Source organism: Triturus cristatus, chromosome 1_1 (assembly GCF_964204655.1).
Source record: "Triturus cristatus chromosome 1_1, aTriCri1.1, whole genome shotgun sequence".
NCBI classification, from domain to species: Eukaryota; Metazoa; Chordata; class Amphibia; order Caudata; family Salamandridae; genus Triturus; species Triturus cristatus.
The window spans coordinates 388,366,962-388,384,403 of record NC_140579.1 but is presented as its reverse complement, the minus strand read 5'-3'; positions in this window follow the sequence as shown (position 1 = coordinate 388,384,403).

Genomic DNA, 17,442 nt, shown 5'->3' with positions numbered 1-17,442 from the left:
AATATCTAACAGACCCTGGGGAACCGAACCCAAGTCCATATCCTCCCATCCTTTAATAAGAGTATCACACATAGTATTGAAAACATGTCTCTGCGTAGGCGCATTCCACTGTGAGAAGGTAGGCAAAATGTCGGGTACACTATACCGAGGACCCTTCTCAATCCATTTACGAGCGAGAGAGTCCAACTTTTCTCGTTCTTCGGAAGCTGGGAACTGACTACGAGACTGTCTTCGAGAAAAAGCTGGTGACACATTTAATGCCTCAAAGAAAGGTGATAAAAGACCAGAGACCGTTTCTGTGAGTCGTTTACGCATAGACGGAGAATTGGACATAAGGATAGGGGACAAGGAATTAGGCAAACTAACTGAAGGGAAATCAGTAATTACCGGAGGAGCGGAAGGCGAAGAAGATGAAGGTAAAGGAGTCGAAGGCGAAGCTGGCAAAGGCGGCAATACTTGAGGGGGCAAATGTGGAAGAGCCGGAGCAGGCGGAGGCGCAACTGGCGGCTGAACAGGCTGTAACAACGGGGGTGCATTAGCACCTTGTACATAGGGCGGAGGCAATCTCAATAGGTGAGACATCAAGGAATCCTCCTCTAAATCCTTTCTTTTATCAGAGGGGGAAGCTGGCAACATCGGATAGCATTTATCTATTGCCATACGATGCTGTCTTTCTGAAATTTACCTCACATTATCAACTTCATCATCTTTGAATTGCTGAGCAGCCTGTATAATGGTCATACCCTGTGATTTCTTATCTCGTTTTTCTTGCTTAATTTTTCTCTGTTTGGCTTCCTTACGCCAAAGGCAGAAAGAGTCAAACATTGCCGGCCGGGCTTTTCTTTTAAGTAAAATAGCTTCCAAATTATCTAGAATGTCAGGCTCAAAGCTACCATTTTCTGGCCATTTTAAAACACCATCATTCTTCGTGTATCGGATCCATGCCTCGTTAAAGGCAATGGGGCCAACACCATGTTTAGAATAGAGCTCATAAGTGGGAGTTCCAACCGAAGGAATCGGACAAGAGTCCTCCAGCCGGGAATCCCTATTACAACCAAAACAACAAAGTTTCTCAAACTTAGTCAGACCAGGCATCGTTATTTCACTGGACTGTTCACAAACATCAAGGGGGTTAAATCAATTAACACAGAACAAATGTACTTACCCCTCGGCTTCGGTTATTGCAATACCCGAATCAAAGACCCTAAGAACCAAAGAACTGTGGTAAATATTTTATTACCGGTACTATTTTTTATGCGGTAAAGTCTAGTAAGAATAACTCAGTATAAATAAGAGGCAGAATCCGTGGTATTAGAGGTTCTGAAAGGCTTTATTCCTCTATAAAGGAATTATGGTTCGAACCATAGGCATCAAATTCCATCACCGCGAGGGTTCAGGAAGGGAAGGCAATACATTATTGACAAGTAAAGATATTTATATGAAAAGCATTACATTAAGACAGATGCAGGAGGCGTAACAGCTGATAATACAGATAATACTACACATACGTAATGAAAATAGGCGTAAACATAGGCGTAAACTAAAAACGTCATTAAACATGATGTCACAGGTGGGTGGATCCATAAAAAGAATCCTGCAATGTCAGCAGAAATACTTGGCAGAGATGCGTGCGCAGCCGCATGACATGTGATTGACGTGCAACTAGAGGATGAAGGGGACTTGACATTTAGCTCTACATGTGGAGACAGAAGTCTGAGGGGTCATGTCAACCTAATCCCAAATCATATCTAATATCTTATGTTTAAAGAACTGTATTATCCAAAAGGAAAGGTCTCTCGGACGGAATCTATTCTATACTGACTGTTAGTGCGTGTACAAGCGTCTAAGTGTCTACATGAGATGCGAGGGGGCAGGAATCTTCCATAGTAACAGGGGCTATGAATTACTTGCGAGAGGACAGTGAGGCCTGGCCCTTTGCTCGGTAGCTGGAAGAATGTTTACCTAAAACTACTAGACAGGAATGCATCGGATGAGGAGCGGAGCAGATAATCTTGAAGGTGAAATACAGTTTTTTGGCAGGCAACGGGCCGGATCAGGCATTGTTAGCCGCGCAGGGAGTAGGACAAAGTTCATGGATACAGATGCGGGCTCGGACTGGAGCTTTCAGAGGCAGAAAGCAGGAAAAGGCTTGATGGCAGAATTCAGGGCCTACTCGCCTAAATTGTAAAACGTGGAAAGTGAACCACATAAAGTCGGTGGCCTTTCATACTTAGGAACGGAATATCCGACTCATTCATGGCGGATCTGAAAGAGGACATGTTGACGGTGGACGCACATGTATTTGCGTCTTCATAACTAGAACTGGAGGGAACATACATGTACTTGTGGTATGTACATGGAGCCGTTGGGGTCTAAGATAGGGGACATAACTGATCATAAAATTCATATTTCCTCATTCCCTCCTTGTCCCCTACGGACCCTCAGGAGATATCGATCTTCATCAATCCATCAATCTGTTCATATAGCATCATTTGTTCTTCTTTTTTCTTCCGGGATCTTGAGCGAAAACTTGAAGGCGGGATACACGATGTGGCACACAGACCACAAATCGCTGGCCCACATTGTAGACATAAGCAGCAACTGAATAGTATGAGAAAGCCAATACCTAGGAAGGATAGAATCCTCCATCCCCAGGCTGACAACACGCTCCAGAACCAACCGGACCAAGTCCAGGTACCTGGACTCTGGTGTATCTGGCTTATAATCTTATGAAGGCGAGTTATGGCTTTATATACTGACGGCGAGTTTTCTGGTATGAAAACACAGCAACTTGATCCGATGACCCTACAAGCTCCGCCCCTATCGGCCAGAATGACGTCAAGGACAAGACGATTTTGAAGAACAACAATCCGCATTGCAGACTGCTCCTCTGTTAAATTGCCTAGGGCGGAAGTAGTCTCATTCACTACTGCTTCAAGGGTTCTAGTTAATCTACGTATCAGTTTACTATTAGTGACTGTACCTATATAGGGAAAGACACCTTTATTGAAATCTGTGTATTGCTCCCATGCCGTTTCAGTGTAATCGACAATCGGGAGATCTCTCTGCTGTCTATTGTGTACTAAATGGGTATTCCTGTGATAGTCAGGAGGGGCTAGGAAAACAGGTGGCAGAAGGAATGCTATGTAACAGGTACCATCCCAATCTAGAGGTAAACGTATATATGCAGTCTGGCCACATATGAAGTAGGAATGACGAGAAGCTCTGAATGTAGACTTGCCTTGATCACTGAATTTTATCACAGTGGTACATTTACTATGGCCCAGGTGTATGGAACCATTCTTTCTTACACATAATTCACCTTTAACTGGAAATACTGACATAGCGGGCAAGATTGGTGTAGCTTCGGATTCAACATTCAGAATCATGAGGTTAAGCGTAAAGTTACCTAATCCATATACTTCATTTTCTAGATCAGTTCCTGTTCTTTTGGGAAGTCCCTCCTTGTTAGGGTAGCAGACTTTAAGCAAAACTAGGTTTAGGTTTCCCCATACCCAGTTGTCTTGATAAACTACGGAATTTGAATCTAGGGAATTAATCAAACTAAACCATGCTCCACAGGAGCCATTGTGTGTGAACGGATACGGAAAGAGAGGCAAAACTCCCTTATAGTTCTGATAGGGAGGGAGTCGGCCACATATCCAACAATTGGTAGCATTGCTGGTCTGATGGGAATGATGTAGCATACTAATAAAAGTGTTGTTGCGCAGCGCAAATCTATAAGACAACTCATGCGGAGGTAATTCGCTAAAAGAATGTTCAGCAGTAGTATTGTAAGCACGCTTAGAAATAGGGTAATACATATGTAGCAATACACTAGAAATGATGATCAGAAGACTTAGAAAAAACAAAATTAATAATGTCATTATGCAGTGACTACGAAGCGATTTACAGTACGCATGTTTTTTAAGCTGTATCTGTCTATTTTTCTCTCTATTTCGATTCACCTTGGAGAGGACTTAAACAATCAAATTGTCTGACTTGCTAGACCTGAGTTTCAGTTTATAGAGTTCGTTCCCCGACCTTTCAACCAAGGGGAGCTTTGAGTCTGTCTGTGAGGGAATACAGGGCTGAGTGTTCACATCGGACGGTAGTCCATAAAATTTCTTGATATGGCTCGAGTGCAACCACCCTTTACGTCCCTCAATCTTCACGGCTGTCCTTGTAGTCAGCAATACGAGTTTGGGCGACTTCCACCTGGGCTCCAGCTGGGTCTTCCGGTCAAAATTCCTCACAAGAACCAGATCACCTGGAACCACGTCATGGGGCTTCACCTCAGTGTTATCGGGAAAAGCTGCAGCTACCTGTGAACGACAAGATTGTAGTGCAGACATCAAGGAAGCCAGGTAATCTGTCAGCATATTACAGTCAACATCAGTGATTTTACGAGGTATAGGCGTCCCCCACATATTTGGTGGTCTACCGAAGATCACCTCATAAGGGGATAGCCCTGTTCGAGAATGTGCTACCATTCTCATGTAAAAGAGCGCAACTGGTAAGGCTACTATCCAATCGACACCTTTTTCTCTACATATTTTGGACAATCTAATTTTCAGAGTTTGATTATGACGTTCCACAAGACCTGCTGCCTCGGGATGTCGGACACAGTGAAATTTCCATTGATAACCTAATAAGAGTGAAACGTGTTTCATCAGTTCGGATGAGAATGGCTGGCCGTTATCTGAGTATACAACACGTGGTAAACCGTACCGTGGGAAGAATTCTCGAACTAACTGTTTGGCAGTAGTCGGGGCAGTGTAATCTGAAACCGGGTAGGCTTCTGTCCAACGGGAAAGAGCACAAACAACTACGAGAACATATTTGAATCCTCGACATCGTTCCATCTGGATATAATCCATCTGGAGGACTTCAAAAGCGTGCTCGGGAGGTTGAAATCCACCCTGCTCTACGGGAATGCTTTTACCTGGATTAAACTGACAACATATCATACAGGTACGTACTTTCTGTTTGGCTGCTGCTCGCAAGTGTTTGTTGAACCAAATGTGTTGAATGCTGTCTAGCATAGCTTTTTCTCCTAGGTGTGCTGGACTATGTATTGTGTTAATGATGACTTGAACCATGGAATCGGGAAGAAACCATATAGATTTTCCCTTCGTCATCCATCCTTGATCCGTTTGGATCCCTCCTAATTCAGTCCATTTCTTTATTTCTTCTGGTGTAGCATGTGTCTGTATGTCAATTACATCAAGGGCGGGATCCTTAACTGTCATGCAATGTGTTGGTGTCGGGACTATTGTCTTTGTCGTGTCTGTTGTATGAGTCTGATTCTGAGCAGTCTGTTTAGCTGTTCTGTCAGCTAGGTCGTTACCCTGAGAAATGATGTCGGTAACTTTTGTATGGGCTTTGCATTTCATAATCGATATTGCAGTAGGTAGATGAATTGCGTCTAATAGGGCTTGAATGAGGGGTCCGTGTTGGATGTGGGCACCGTGAGAAGTTAAATAACCTCTCTCTCGCCACAGTACGCCGAAGTCATGGACGACTCCGAATGCATAACGTGAATCTGTGTATATGTTGACTTTCTTATTTTTGGCTTGAATACAGGCTTGTGTCAGAGCGATGAGCTCTGCTGCTTGAGCTGACAAAGTGTTAATACAATTGGTTTCAATGACTTCAGTGTCTGTTGTGACTGCGCAAGCGGCCACTAACTCTCCTGTACTTGTTCTCATACATGAACCATCTACATACAATGTCAGGTCCGGATCTGATAAAGGAATATCTGTCAAGTCTTGTCTGGGTTTCGTCGTGATGGTAATGACTTCAATACAATCATGTGCTAATGGATCTGTTCCATTTACTGGCAAAAGTGTGGCAGGATTTAATGTATTACAACGTCTGATTTCTATGTGTGGCTGAAACAATGTTAATTCATAACCGGTGAGTCTTGCTATAGTCAAGTGTTGTGTTTGTGTGCGGTTCAAGAGAACCTCTACTGCGTGTGGTACTTGTACTGTCAATTGATGTCCTAACACTATGGCATCGCTTTGTCTGATTGCTAAAGCTGTTGCTGCCACTGATTTCAGGCACGCAGGAAGAGCCTGAGCTACGGGATCTAATGTACTAGAAAAATAAGCACATGGTTTGTGTGATCCTGCTTGTTCCTGAGTGAGTACTGACAAGGCAGTACCTTCGCGTTCTGTAACAAAGAGTGTAAAAGGCTTACTGTAACATGGTGTTGTTAAAACAGGTGCTTGGCATAAAGCTTTCTTTAAGCTTTCAAAGGTTTGCGTATGTTCTTGAGTCCAAGGGAGGACAGTCGATGTGGCTGCCTCCTGTGTTGTCAACTGAATGAGTGGTTTTGCTAGAAATGCATATTGAGGGATCCACTGCCTACAGTATGAAGTGAGACCTATAAAAGCCCGCACCTCCTTTTGTGTCTTAGGTGGTGGCATGTTGGCAATTAACTGGATGCGGTCGGGTGTAAGCTGTCTTCCCTCCTTGGACAGCAAGTGTCCAAGGTAAACAACTTGCTGGACACAGAATTGCAGCTTAGAAGGGGACACCTTGTGCCCCTTTTCGGCTAGAAACTGTAAAACCATCAGTGATGCTTGTTCACATTCAGGTTCGCTTCGGGCGGTGATCAGAAGATCATCGACATATTGAAGCAGGGCAGTATTAACTGGCATGTGGATACTGTCAAGTTCTCGTTTCAGTGCTTGGCTATAGATGCTGGGGCTTTCTGTGAATCCTTGAGGAGCGCGTGTGAATTTAAAACTCCGTCCATTTAAACTGAATCCGAACAAATATTGACTTTCCGAATCTATTGGGACGCTAAAGAAGGCATTTTTGAGATCAATTACAGTAAAGAACGTTGCTTCTGAATCAATAGCTGTTAATAATGAAGAGATATCTGGGACCACAGGGTATTGTGGTACAATACATTTATTTAATTCGCGCAGATCAATAACTAATCGATATACTGGTGGTGCTTTTGGATCCGTTCTTTTAAGAATCGGAATTATCGGTGAATTACATACATTGGAGTCGGTTTCCACAACCACTCCTTGTCCAATGAGCTCGTCAATGATTTGCAGTAAAGCCACAACAGCATCTGGTGGTAACTTGTATTGTCGCATTCGTGGTAATACCACTCCTGTTTTTAGTGTAACTCGATATGGTGTAATGTTCATGCAACCAACATCAGTGGGGCCTTGTGCCCATAAATGTGTAGGTAAATTCTGCAGCCGGTGATCCATGTCTCTGGACACGTAGTGACCTTTGAAGTCACGTAAAAATAATCGTACTCCATCCGGAGAACAACATATTATAGCTCCTAGAGCTTTCAATGTTTTTATACCTAACAAGTTTTCTGGACATGATTTAGTAAGCAATAAATCTGTAGTTCGTGTCAATGGACCAACCGTAAGTGGTAGGGGTTGCGATACTTCATTAATGATAGGCTTTCCTGAGAATCCAAGGGAAACATTCTGTGAGCCTGAGAGGGGTGCCCCTGGAACTTCACTGCGTCGTATAGTTGTTCTGCTTGCCCCTGTATCAAGTAAAAACTTTCTGTCTTCCCCTAATAGTTCACTGTGTACATAAGGTCCCTCTTGATCTACTGGAACCTCAATAAGGGGTAAGCCAACTTCCCTCTCTAGGCTATTTCATGTGTATCGCTGATAATCGGGATAATCAGTTTGTGCATACTGGTACATCTGTTGTGTCGTTGCTTGTGTTGCAGCGATAGGCTGCTGCTGTGATGTTGCTACGGTCTGTTGTGGAGCTGCCTGTTGCGGAGCTGGCCTAGATTGTGCATGCTGAGGGATTTGTTGTTGGTTCTGATCCTGTCTAGGTGGACGTGGTCTTTCCTGGGTTTTACCCGTGGCAATATTATGTTTCAGAACTGCACAATCGTGTATATAATGACCTTGTTGTTTACAATAGTTGCATGTCCCTTTCGCCGGACCTGCGGAATCACCCTTTTTATGACCATTAGCTGGAACTGACTGAGCCACAAGCATTTTCATTTTCGTGTCTTTCATACGTCTTTGTTCATGTTCTTGTTCTTCTCTAATTCTATTGTGGTGATATTGTAACATCTGTAACATCTGTGACGGGGTGTTACCTTGCCAGGTACTCTCAAATTTCAATACTCTATTCTTAACTTGCGGTAGGGAATTTTCAACTAATTTTGTCACAAACAGATGTGGATATGACTCGCTACTTGCTTTTATGCCACTATTTATACCAAAACATTTTTCAAATCGGGAATAGAAATCACTAGTGTCTTCATCTTGCTTTTGTTTACAGGCTGAGATTGCACCCCAGTCCTCCTTTTTCGTAGTTAATAAACGTGGCAATACCTGCACTAGTAATCCTGGTAGCGCTGTAGTCTTTTCCCCAAGCCCTGATCCTGCAGCTCGGGCCTTTTCTTCGTTTTCTAATGCTGTCCAATCTATCTTTTGGTCTCCTACCTCCCATTCCTTTTCCTTGAGTTTCTCGTAAATACCGGCAGGCATTAATACTTTTAATATTTTCATAATGTCGGGGTAGGTATACTCTCCCATGAGTAACATGTATTTTATCTCACGGTGGAAACCTGCTGGATCCTTGTCATGGCTGGGTACTACTTTCTTCATTTCTAATAATTCAATTTTAGTTATAGGCGTGTACACAAACACGCGTTTAAAGGTATTATCTTCACCTCTGATTGGGTGTACTTCGCGTAAGGGATTCTGTCTGTCTATGTGATACATTTTTCTTCCCATAGTGGGAACTGGAACATGTTCTGGGCATACGAAAACTATATACTGGTTTCGAAATTCTAGAATTTCTTTAATTAAATCAATACCTGAACCTCTCCATTTATTCGTGAGTAATTCTGTCAATAGGTCAGGTAGGGGTCCAGGATCGGAGTGTTGGCTTTGATATAATATGAGGAGGTGTTGAATCATGTATATACCAGCTAAACGCTGTTCGTATGGGGTAAGGTTCAGAAACGTGTGTGCTAGTGCATCTTCACTGTATTTGTCGGGACTGTCAGCCCATTGTACTGCTGACCTGGCCAATTCTTGTTCATCCATGGAATCGAGCATATGGTACCCCCTTCGGTCTCGGAGTAGTTTATCAGCAGCCTGGAATAGGTGTTCAGGCGACCTTGTATTTAACATAGGGGCTTGAAAATTTCTGTTACAGTCTGGACGTATCGGATGTATCGGACCATTAAAGCATCTGGTATTATTAAAAGATCTTCCTTTACCTACATAAGCCATTGTCTCTAAGTGTCCTGTGGGCATCTCTGATTCTACGTCCTCCTCTCCCTCTGATTCATGTTGGTCTGTCTCTAATCTTTCTTTATGTATTCGTTCTACTTCTTTGCGGATCTTTCGGCACATAACTACTATACATGTCTGTTTATCGTGTTTCCCTTCTGATATATTCTGACCCCATTTGGTAAGTACCTGTATTTTCTTCTGCTCTACCTCAGGCCTGTCTTGGTTTCTGATCACACAGTTTATGAAGAAGCGTAACAGTTGTCTCTGTACATCCACTTTCTGGTATTCCATTGCTTCGTCAATACTTTCAGGGCCTCGCCCTGATTGGACAAAGTGGTATATATTATCTAAATGTGCCACCATCCCTGGTAGCGTCGCTAAATACCTTGAAGTTCGTCGTATACGTAGTGATGACAGCAGCATACCGTCCCGTCTACCGGGCACAGGATCATATCTACAATCCACTAGATGCTCTTTAAACATGTCGGAAGTTGCTAGTTGGGGTGTACGTTCGTACGCTAAATCTCTAAGGGATAATTTATTTCCTCGGGGTGGCGTGGCAAAAATTTCTGTCGTACCTCCTGTCGCACCGTCTGAGGTGCTAGGCACGAAAGGATTTGTTGGATGTAAGATAGAAACTGTAGATGTAGGAAAAGCGGTAGAAACAGATGGGCCTATTGGAATGTGCGTAGGAGTTTGTTGTTGCGGAGGTACAGACGGATGATCTTGGCGTTGAGCACCATCGGTGGGCGGCGTGTGTGGCGGAGCATTAGCATATTCAGGAGCTACATCATCTAAGTAGGAAGAAAGGAAAACGTCTTTTGCTGTTTTGGGATGTGCTTTTATCGGGAGTAATGGAGGCGTCAAGTCTTTCGGTATTTCCGGGGTGGCCTGGGATAACCCTTCGGCCAGAAGAGGATACATACCATTCATAAGAGTGTTTCGTTGTCTATCTACTTGTTCTGCTTTTACTCGGGTACCTTCCTTAATTAATATATTTTCTCGGGCTTTATTTGAATTCTCCCTACTTTTCTCTTCCTGTCTGAGCGCTTTTTCTGTACGTCTGTATGATTCTTTACGCCATAATTCAATGGCATCTTTCTGTGACTGTCTGGCTTTATTTTTCCATAATACTTCTTCTACTCTCATGATGCAATCTGCATCCCAGGTCCCAGCTGCGGGCCATCTCTGACTTTCTGGTAAATCTTTGGTGTAGTCCACCCATAAATCAAGAAATAATACGGCATCTAGGCCATGTTTATGATACATAAAGTACCCTGGAGTGTCCCTAGGTGGAATGGGAACAGCTTCTTCGAGTACCCCTTTTCTGGTTTTGATCTGTCTTAATTTTGAAAAGAGCGGCATTTTTAGACCCTATTTACTTAATCTTGAACACACTTAATACAATAAACACAATAATGAACAATCATTCACACCACAATATGTAGAACGTATTGAAACATTTAACATTTAACAGTTAACGAACAATGATAACTAATAGGAAACTAGTTACTGACATAATACTAATACTAGATAATACTGATTTATATGCAAGACATACTAGATATACTGCTAAACAGTACAGATACACTGCTGAAACAGTGCAGACCGGATTTGTGTACCCAAACCCGTCTTGACCGGCACAACCTATGTGCACGTCTGAATGCCTCCCCGGCAACGGTACTCACCGGGTAGCACGGAACGGAAGGCCTCGGAACTGAACTGAACTGGACCGGACTGGACTCGACTCGACTCGGAACTTCGGAACCTGGTGGGCCTCTGTATACCTCGGATCTTGCTCTCTCAGCTAGGCTCTGGTCGGGATACTTCGCACTTCTCACCGCCTCGTCTGGGTGTTGATCGCAGCCTCAGTCACCCCCGCTTGGCCGGAGGGAGATACAGGAAATCCTGCGGGTACGCGTTTTTGTCCGTCCGGCTGTGGCAGGAGACCGGGCCTGCAACGCACCTCCGGCGCGTGAGATGAGAAAGTGTCCCTATTCGGGCGCCAATTTCTGTGGTAAATATTTTATTACCGGTACTATTTTTTATGCGGTAAAGTCTAGTAAGAATAACTCAGTATAAATAAGAGGCAGAATCCGTGGTATTAGAGGTTCTGAAAGGCTTTATTCCTCTATAAAGGAATTATGGTTCGAACCATAGGCATCAAATTCCATCACCGCGAGGGTTCAGGAAGGGAAGGCAATACATTATTGACAAGTAAAGATATTTATATGAAAAGCATTACATTAAGACAGATGCAGGAGGCGTAACAGCTGATAATACAGATAATACTACACATACGTAATGAAAATAGGCGTAAACATAGGCGTAAACTAAAAACGTCATTAAACATGATGTCACAGGTGGGTGGATCCATAAAAAGAATCCTGCAATGTCAGCAGAAATACTTGGCAGAGATGCGTGCGCAGCCGCATGAGATGTGATTGACGTGCAACTAGAGGATGAAGGGGACTTGACATTTAGCTCTACATGTGGAGACAGAAGTCTGAGGGGTCATGTCAACCTAATCCCAAATCATATCTAATATCTTATGTTTAAAGAACTGTATTATCCAAAAGGAAAGGTCTCTCGGACGGAATCTATTCTATACTGACTGTTAGTGCGTGTACAAGCGTCTAAGTGTCTACATGAGATGCGAGGGGGCAGGAATCTTCCATAGTAACAGGGGCTATGAATTACTTGCGAGAGGACAGTGAGGCCTGGCCCTTTGCTCGGTAGCTGGAAGAATGTTTACCTAAAACTACTAGACAGGAATGCATCGGATGAGGAGCGGAGCAGATAATCTTGAAGGTGAAATACAGTTTTTTGGCAGGCAACGGGCCGGATCAGGCATTGTTAGCCGCGCAGGGAGTAGGACAAAGTTCATGGATACAGATGCGGGCTCGGACTGGAGCTTTCAGAGGCAGAAAGCAGGAAAAGGCTTGATGGCAGAATTCAGGGCCTACTCGCCTAAATTGTAAAACGTGGAAAGTGAACCACATAAAGTCGGTGGCCTTTCATACTTAGGAACGGAATATCCGACTCATTCATGGCGGATCTGAAAGAGGACATGTTGACGGTGGACGCACATGTATTTGCGTCTTCATAACTAGAACTGGAGGGAACATACATGTACTTGTGGTATGTACATGGAGCCGTTGGGGTCTAAGATAGGGGACATAACTGATCATAAAATTCATATTTCCTCAGAACCAAAGAACCAAATGTGGGAGCGACCCACCACTACTTAACTAAGATGTCTTCTTACACCAACAGAGGCCCCTTCTATTGTCTCGCTTTACCATACATCATCGAGAGAGGGCCAAGGCAGGGCGGCAGTCAGGGCAGCAGTCGTCAGTAGCCGTCAGGAAGGAGTAACCGCGCTACAAAAGGCCTTCGGACCACTTTCGACATACAGGGGTCGCTTGACGTGGCTCGCGATTCCTCCAGAATTTTCTTGCGGGGTTCCTCACGACCTTCAGGCAGAACCACTACCTCTGAAGCCGCCCATGTTGGGCGCCAGTTGAAGAACCAGAACCTTTTGGTCCTGGCGGCGCAGGGTACGCCTTAATCTCCTGGGTTCTCCTGCTTCAGCTAACAGAGGCACGGGGACACTCTGTCGGCATAAAAGATCAGATTTTATTAGCTGCAGCTAGTACAGTTGTCCTAGAAGTACACACGGTATGTTCTCAGGAGACTGCCACTTCACTCCGTGGCGCACAATCTTATATAGTACATAGATAACATATACATTAACAAAGAACACACCTTAAACATACATAGAGGACCAATAAGGTAAGGTTAAAGACAGAACATGTCCAATAGAAAAAGTTGAAAAACAAAGATATCGAGTAACTCGAAGAAGCCTCTCCTCCAACGGTGTTTGCCATCCCTCCCACAGGTTAAGGTATTAACATGTTTGTAACTGGTTTGCAGGTGGCGAGATACGTTCGTGTGTTTTGGAGGACAGTTGTGAAACAAGAGAATACGAGCGGAGGACAGCGAAGGCCAGAAGATAAGATAAAGTCAGGCGAGAATAGTGTGAACCAACAAATAGTTAAGACAGGGATTAGAAGAACCAGACAGGGATTAGTGTACTTGGCCAGTCTCTAACACCAGCTTCGTAAACAGAGGCACAAGGCTATTTTGACACAATATTGCAGGAAAAGCAGAAAATACTTTGTTCGTCGTGCTGCCTGAGTGAGGGCAACACAAAATGGCGGCAGAGCACAAAATGGCGGCTCAATGTGATCGTGATCGAAAATCGAATTTCCTCAACGGGGAGAAAGTTGAGCCAGGAGGCATTGTTCTTAAGTTGAGATTTAGGGGAGTTGGTTACTGGAGATGTGGAAGGTGAGAGGCCTGTGGAGTGGTGGGGGGGTATGGAAATGGGTGGGTGAGGAGGCTCGCTGGGGAGCGGTAGGATAGAGGGCAGAGGAGAGAAAATGTCGCCTGGAAGGGGGGATGTGGAGTAGGCATTAGAGGCGAGGACAAGATTGGATTGGGAGTTGGAGGATAGTTGTGTGGGAAGGAAGGATTGGTCAATTTTGGCAATTTTTTCTGAGAAGAAGTGGGCAATTTCTTAACATCTGTCTGATGAGGCTGTCATATTTGGAGGTGCAGGGGAAGTTTGGTTTCGGATGATTTTGAAGAGTTCCCTGGGTCTGTTTTTGGCACGATCAAGTTGAGTGCGGAAGAAGGATGCCTTTTCCTTGAGGATGTGTTTTTTGTAAGTGATTCTAGCATGTCTGAGAAGTGCAAGATGGGAGGGTCAGGGATGGTGTCTCCAGGTTCTTTCCGACAGTCTAAGTGCCCGTCTCTCATTATTTATCTCTGTATTAAACCAAGAGTTTGAGGGGGTGTTTCTTTGGTTTTTAACTTTAGGCGGGGCTAGTTGGTCAAGAATATCTGTAACAGTATTGTTAAATAGTTCAGTGAGCTCATTCGCATTTTGGGAGGGGGGGAATGAGAAGAAGTTGAGCTTGGAGTTTCGACTGTAGAACACCTGGGGGGATGCCTTTTAGGTTTCTGGTCAATTTCTTAGGTCTGGTAGTTTTAGGGGCGAGGACATTTGCTGAGGTAGCATTGGTGAACAGTAAAAGGTGATGGTCTGACCAGTCAGTGGGGATGATATTGGTAACGGAGGTCAGATCTTCGTTGGACAGAATGACGTCAAGTATGGATCCTTTAGTGTGAGTTGGAGTTTGGCAGAGTTGTTTGAGTTCGTTGATTTCAAGAAGAGTAGTGAGGAGGGAGATGGTGGGGTCATTGGTATCATTCCAATGGAGGTTAAGATCCCCAAGAAAGAGATTTTTTGAGTTGGATAATGCGGATTGCGCCAGTAGATCAGAAAAGTCCTCAATGAAGGGCTGTGGTGGTCCCGGGGGGCGATAGATGTTGTGTAGACGAATTGGGAGGGAGTTTTGAGTTAACAGTTCTGCTTCCAGGTATTCGCATGAGGAGTAGCCTGGGTTAGTGATAAGGGAAATCTGAAGTTCCTTTTTGAAGATAATGGCTAGCCCTCCCCCAACTCTGTTAGGTCTGTCTTTTCTAAGAATAGAGTATCCCAGGGTGGGAGAGAAGGTCAAGTATGCTCGTTGAGTGGTCATTTAGCCAGGTTTCAGTGAGGAATGCAATATCAATGGATTCACTCAGGATGGTTTCCAAGATTTCCGTGGTGTGTAGGACCGCGGAGCGACAGTTAACTAGCATGCATTTCAGTGGTTTGGGTTTGGGTATGGAAGGTGGGCAAGAGTGGATCAGCGAAAGTTGTGGTGGTGGTCTGGGGGAAGCGGGGAAAGAGGGGGTTCTATTTGTCCCTATGATAACAGGGATGGGGGCATAGGGGAGTGGAGGGTTGGTGGTTGGCAGATTAGGAAGGTAGGAGTTACATAGGTCGGCGAGGTCGATCGGGGAGAGATGGTTCGAGGTGCGGAGAGGTCTATGCTTACGGCATCGGAGAGGGAGTGATCTCCAAAGGTTGTGTTGAGGGAGGGAGGATGGTGGTTTTATGGTGAGGGAGGTTCCGGTGCTGTGGATGAAGAAGTCTTTTCTGAGTCGGGCAAATTCCGTAGTTATATTAGATAGGTCACATTCAATGTTGTGTAGGATCTGGGCAATTGAGGAGAGGGGAGGTATCGGGAGTGCGTGGTCTGTGTTATTTGCAGAGGGTGGACTAATGTGTGAGGGGGGAGATGTGGTAGATGGTGTGGGGTGAGGGGTGACGGGGTTGGGAGGAGTGAGGGGTCCAGAAGTTAAAGTAGGTAGGACGAGTACATCGTTGTGTAGGCTCTGGGTATTCCGGGTACAGGGAAGGAATGAAGGGGCGTAGGAGGTGGGAGGAGAATGGTCTGGGGATAGGGAGTGGTTGTGATTAGTTGCGGATGGAGGCCTGCTGTGTGAGGGGGGAGATAGGGTAGTAGGTATGGAGTGATGGGTGGCGGAGCTGTTAAGAGTGAGTGGAGGGGTTTGGTTATACAGGGGGCAGAAATCTTCAGGTGATGTGGTCAGAGAGGATAAAAGGGCATGAAGCGAGTGAGAAACAAATATATTGGTGTGATGAGGATGTGTGATTATTGAGGGTTGGGGTGAGGGGGTGTGAGGGAGATGGGTGTTTATTGGGGGTTGAGGTGCGGGGTTGGGGGCTTGGGTAGGTAGGGCCTGAGGGGGGTGGGTAGAGAGGAAGGGGAGGAGCAGAGAGTGTATGGGATTGGTAGGAGTAGGGGGTGAGGAGTTGTGATAGGTAATTGCGGGGAAAAGACGGTGGAGTAAGTGAGTGGTTGGGTCAGGGGGAGGGAGGTTTAGGGGACAGGGGGAGGGCAGGTCATGGGAAGGGAATGATAAGTAGGTGACAGGAGTTTGGGGCTACCGTTATTCTAGGAGGGGTCCGAGGAGTAAGGGTTAAGGGGGTTAGGGGGAGAGAGGGAGATAAGTGGGGGATGAGAAGTAGGTAATTGGGGATGGGATAGTCGTTATCAATAGGGGGGTCCAGGGAGGGAGATGGTGAGGTAAATTTTTGGAGGTTATGAGTGGAGGTAGAGTGGGGGGGAGGGGGGAGGAAGAGGTTTGAGGGGTTCTGTTTGTTTGGGGAGGAGGAGTGGTTAAGGAGGAGAGACATAGTGCTAAAGTGGTGTTCAAAGATAGAGAGGTGGGATGGCGAGGCTTGTATGAGGATGTTACCTGTTTTGAAGATGGAGATATCAATATCACCTTGAAAGGCTGGGGAGGGAGTGGTGGATATTTTAAATCCATATGGTATATTGGTTGATTTAGAGATAGGGAGGTGTTGAAGGAAGATGCTCTTCCATTTGGAAGGCCGTTTGGAGTAGAAGATGTAGTTGGTAATAATGGGGGAGGTGAGGCTGAGGTAGTTATCGACAATGAGTGTTTCAGGGTTGCGGATGAGGAGTTTATGTTTGAAATTTTTCCTTGCGTGTTTGGAGAGATTTGGGGGGTAGAGAATGGTCCAGGAGTTGGGGCCGTGTTTAGAGAGGGTATGGTCCTGAGGGTGATGGTCAGTGCTGTGAAGGGGCATGTTGGGTGGACGTGAGAGGGAGACAGAGTGAAGAGAAGGAAGTTAAAGGAGATGGGGGTAGGGGAGAAGAGGAGGATTGGGAGCCAAGGGGGGGGGGGCGCTGGGAGAGTTTCGGGTCGAAAAATCGGGGGCAAGATAAGGAGGTAGTGTTAAGCAATAGAGGAATAAAATCAGGAGCAGATTCGATAGCAAATCAAATTACATCACTGATGTTCAGTAGGGTAGAAAAGGTAAAACAAGCACGGTAGATGAATCAAGCAAGGGGGCAAATAAGCGAGGAAATACAGTCAGGCGCAGATAAGATAGTAAAAGCAGATTCCAGTGCTAATATGGATCACATTAAATAGGTAAACACCACGATAAAATAGGGGAGTAGGATAAACAAGGGAGGAATTAAAAATCAAGAGCAGATTAGGTAGCAAAACAGATTATATCGTAAAATGGGAGCAAATTAAATAGGTAAGCAAACACAAACCTCAAAAAGCAAAAGATAAAATCCAAAAACAATAGTCTGTGGGGGAGCAATTATATTACATTAATATTATAATATTATATCATGTTTCAGCAATATGAAGCAAGTAGCTTGGTTTGATAGGCTCGATTTCCAGGGTTTACTCGGGATTTACGCCGATGGCGATCTCAAACCTCCGG